Raw genomic sequence first — 4583 nt, 5'->3', positions numbered from 1 at the left:
TTTTATGATAACCATAGACAAATTAAATTGTATTTAGCATTTGTGAAATGTGCAACCTAGATTTGATACTGTTTCAGGACATTAAACATTACAGTTGTCTCTTTCAGTTGCTGGTGACAAAGTCACACTTGGAGGCTGGATGATCAGCATTGATGTTTTCTCCTATTATGTCTTCAGTTCTATGACCAAGAGGAAGCATTATGTTAGTTCTGAATAAGGATAGCTTTGTGAAACGTATTTTATTATGAATATATTGACTCAAATGGATAGTTGAAAATCTGTCATTAGTAGTAGTTCCAAATTTGTGTATAAATTTCTATTTGTTCTACTGAACAGAAAGGAGGATATTTGAAAGAATGTCAGTGACCAGACTGATCTTCTACACCAATCACTACTATAGGAGGAAAAAGTAATATTATGAAATGAATGGTGGGCAATCTATCTAGTTACTGACATCTGTTCAGTCTAATAAAGACATTTTACTGGTTTGGCATTAATAATATAGAATAACAAAAAAATCTAGAAAGAATTGTAACAAAATCTGTTGTCTACATCACTCCTAAGATTCTTAGGCCCTCTCAGATCAAAGCTGAACTAAATGTATGGAAATTTCACTACAGTGTAGGGGTACAAAAGATGTTAACTGTATCTTTGACGACTAGAGCTTCAAGATCTAGGTCTTTAACTACTAGTACATTTAATTCCTGTACTTAAATTTATAAGTATGCTTTTACCTGCCTTGTTAGATGTCTTTTGTACAAGACTGAACAGTACTGAAGTTCCAAAGTTAATGTACACGGCAGCTCTCTAACTATAGAAATACTAACCTTTCTTTCTCTATCAGCCCACAAGACAGGAGGAATGCCTTACCCAAGATAACGAAATGTTACATTTATTTTCAGTGTTTTGAAGATACTCAAAACAATAAAGAATGCACAATGATAAACTTACTTGTGGTGACAATTAACAGCAGTACTTTCAGATTCAAATAGATATATATAAAAAGGAAAAATATATATAATCACAACTCAACGTCAACTTTTTACCTCACCACAGAACTGGGCTGGTACTGGAGTGTCCGGATATGGCAGGGTAATCTTTGCAATTACTGAAAACCTGTTTAAGTCTTTTCTTCTCAAAAAAACAAGAAAGAACAGTTCAGCAAAATGAGTAAAAAATCACTGTCCATGTATTTTTCCCAGTAAGCAGAAAAATCTCCTGTTGACGAAAGAACGAACGAATACGGTTCTGTTGACAAGTCTAAATGTCCGACAAAAACTTATTCCCAAAAGCACTGAAACAAACTGTAGAAAGTCCAAAAATAGTCAACTATAAATTACAAAAATCTACAATGCCATTCGTGCATCCACGCAGCGGCAGTAACGTGTCAAAAACGGGAAATGGAGAACTTTCCAGAAAAAGAAGTTACTCGTTCAAAAACAGCTTCAATTCAAATCCACAAAATACTGTCTGGTTGTATACTTCTGGAAGCAAACTGAAGATAAACGAAAATAAAGCTCTTCCAGACGTAAGTCAAAAACACTCACGCACACTTTCTCCGCAGTGTAATGGTCGACGCCCTATTGCATCACACTCACAGTTCAGCTTTCAACAACGCCCACAGCAGCAGCACAAGCTCGGTCCAGCTCCTAGTCAGCTCACCTCGAAACTCGCAAAACTGCTGTCCACTTATAAACGAAAACTGCGAGTTCAGCTTTATTACTTTTAGTTTCGGTTTCTTCTGTCTGTCGATCGCACCGCGCACCTCGTCCTCCGGATTTCTCCCTGCGCCGCCACGCCTCACTTCCGCCTCCTTTTCACAAAAATACATTTCAAAATAAAAGTATTCTGAACACCTCCACATTCCCCTGCTAAACCCTGCCATATACAGGACTCTCCAAGACAGACCAGTTTCTAGAAGAAATAAAACAGAACAGATAAAGCATTGCAAAACATACTTTTTTGACAATTTCTCTTTTTCACTTTAACCTCAAATTTATATAATATAGTCATCTCTATATCTTACAGGCAATTTACCCTGTGTTTCTCTTTTTAGACCTGTCTCAGATCAGGAACCTCACAAAGTCATTTTCTGACATGTCAGGGTTCTACCCCTTCAGGTTCTACTCCTTCCCTGTCACTTCACACTACCTCCTCCTCACATAACACTTCAATGGCAACCTCAGGTAAATCTGTGCTCTGAACTTGTGTAGGATAGCTCTTTTCTTCTCATCACGTGTAACCTGTCTTGTGGGAGAGGGAAAGGTACAGTGTCTCAACTGATCCTCATGAACTACTTTTTCTTTGTGGGACCCTCAGCTCAGGACGATTGTAAACACAGGCAAATCTGGGTGGTTCTGTTGCACTACCAAATATGGTCTGACTCCCACTTATATTGAATTTTGTTCCGTCCCTAAACTTGTGGTTACGCAACAATACTCTGTCAACAGGTCTAACGAAAGCGCTCCTGCTGGCCTTTAAGCGATCATAGACCTCTTCCTTCTCCTAGAAGCTTCTTGGGCAGTTGACTTTGCTGTTTCAGCTGCAATCCTCAAGCGCTCATGATGATTCTTCACCCACTCATCCAAATCTTCAGCCTCATCATCAATTAAATCTTTTCTCCTAGGACATCCATGGGCAGCCTTAAGGCCTCGCCCATACATTAGATAAAATGGCGAGTACCCTGGGTCGAAGAATGAACATGGCTATTGTAAGCCATCACCAGTTCAGGCAAGTAAGTCTTCCAGTCTTTTCTTCTTTTCTACAGGTAATGTCCGTGAGCATGTCATGCATTGTTCGATTGAATCTTTCACACTGTGCATTGCCTTGTGGGGTGGTAAGGGCTGGTTCGACTTTGCTGATTCCATAATAACTTATAGAGCTCTTTAATTACACTTGTGCCTCAAACACCTTCCCTGATCAGAGTGTAGTCGGCGGGACACCCATAACAGACGCAACCAGTGTCGCATAAGGGCTTTGGCAGTGGTGATTGCAGTTTGATTTTAGTGGCATGGCCACAGTAAATCTTGTAAACATGTCTGTAAGTACTAGAACATTCTCGTAACCTCCTGCTGATCTCTCAAGCATGGTGTAATCCATGGCAAGAACTTCTAGAGGTGCAGTTACATTGGTGCAAGTCATAGGAGCACGAATTTTTAGGAAACACGCTCCTTAGCTAGAGTACATCTCCGACACTGGGTTACCCATGTTTGCACATCATTGGTCATTGAGGGCCAATAATAGCTTCTGCCCAGATTCTGCTCCAATGTACCCTACTTCCCAGAATGTCCTCCATGCTCATGCACTCCTTCATACACTTTCAGTTGCAAAGACTCTGGTACTACTAATTGCCAAATTTCTTCCTCATCTCTCGGATCGGGTAATTACTCTGAACAGGACTTGATGTTTCAGTTTCAGACGCTCAAAACTGTCTAGCCAACTTTGTTGGGCTCCCATACCTCGGAAACTGTTTGTCACTAACTTCTTGTTCTCAAGCACAACAACATATACAGATGCTATACAAGGATCCTTTTCTGTTGCTCACAACAGATGACCAGCTGTAACCATCGACACCCTTCTTTATGATGGCTTGTTTGGCAATATGCGCTGGCATTTCTTCGCTTCCCTCTCCTTTACCTGGCCACAAGCATGCCTGCATTTCCATCCGTGGTTAACAGAATGAAGTATTTTCCTGTATCATCTTTTCTCAGGTTCTACACTCCAGGAATCCTAGAAAGAACGGGCTGCATTGATGTTTTGTCTTCCAGGTTTGTAACAAACCTCAAAATTGAATTCTGATAACTGAGCAACCCAGCTGCTCCACTGCTCCAAGATTGGCTGTTTCAGGTATCGGAGGGGATTGTGGTCAGTGACTACTTGAAACTTTGCAAACATCAGGTACTTTAAATTTCTGTTACTGCCCACTTAAGAGCTAGCAACCCAGCTTGAAGGCACTATAATATTTGTCATTTCTTTCAGAACCCTTCAGACCACGGCTCACGAGGCGACTTCCACTCGCCTATACCCCTGCTTTTGGCTGAGGATCGCCTCCAAGTCCATTGCGTACTCCCATCCGTCGCCAGTATGAACGGACACTGGAAATCAGGGTAAGCCAAAATCGAGGGGACATGAGACAAATCTTCAACTGACTGGAATGAAGCTTGACATTCCCTCACTCCAGCACAATGGTTCTGATGACTTCCCTTTGTTATCTTTTCCCACTAGAGCATGCAAGGGCTTTGCCAGCTGTGCAAACCTCGGGACAAAACGGCGGTAGTAACTCATAAATCCCAACAGCTGTCTGACTTCTCTAACATTTGTTGCTTAGGCCATGCATCCAAGCACTGTACTTTGTCCATATCCACTTGAATTCCCTTCACTGAAATTATGTGTCCTAAGAACCTGACTTCTGGCTTGAAGAGGAAACATTTACTGGGCTTCAGTTTCAGGCCGTGTTGACGTAACCTTGAGAACACAAGCTCCAGTCTTTCACAATGAGACTTGAAATCTTCTGAGAACACAATGATATCATCAAGGTAGATCAAAAGAACATCGAAGGCCAGATCACCTAGTGCTGCACCCAT

At 41.2% G+C, this 4583-nt stretch overlaps 1 pseudogene; it reads right to left on the bottom strand.

The window, feature by feature from the left end:
- The window catches only part of LOC122362736, a 31213-nt pseudogene extending 26630 nt beyond the window's left edge, over positions 1-4583 (bottom strand).

The sequence above is a fragment of the Puntigrus tetrazona genome, chromosome 18 (assembly GCF_018831695.1).
Source record: "Puntigrus tetrazona isolate hp1 chromosome 18, ASM1883169v1, whole genome shotgun sequence".
Lineage (NCBI taxonomy): Eukaryota > Metazoa > Chordata > Actinopteri > Cypriniformes > Cyprinidae > Puntigrus > Puntigrus tetrazona.
This window is presented reverse-complemented; position numbering and strand designations above follow the sequence as displayed.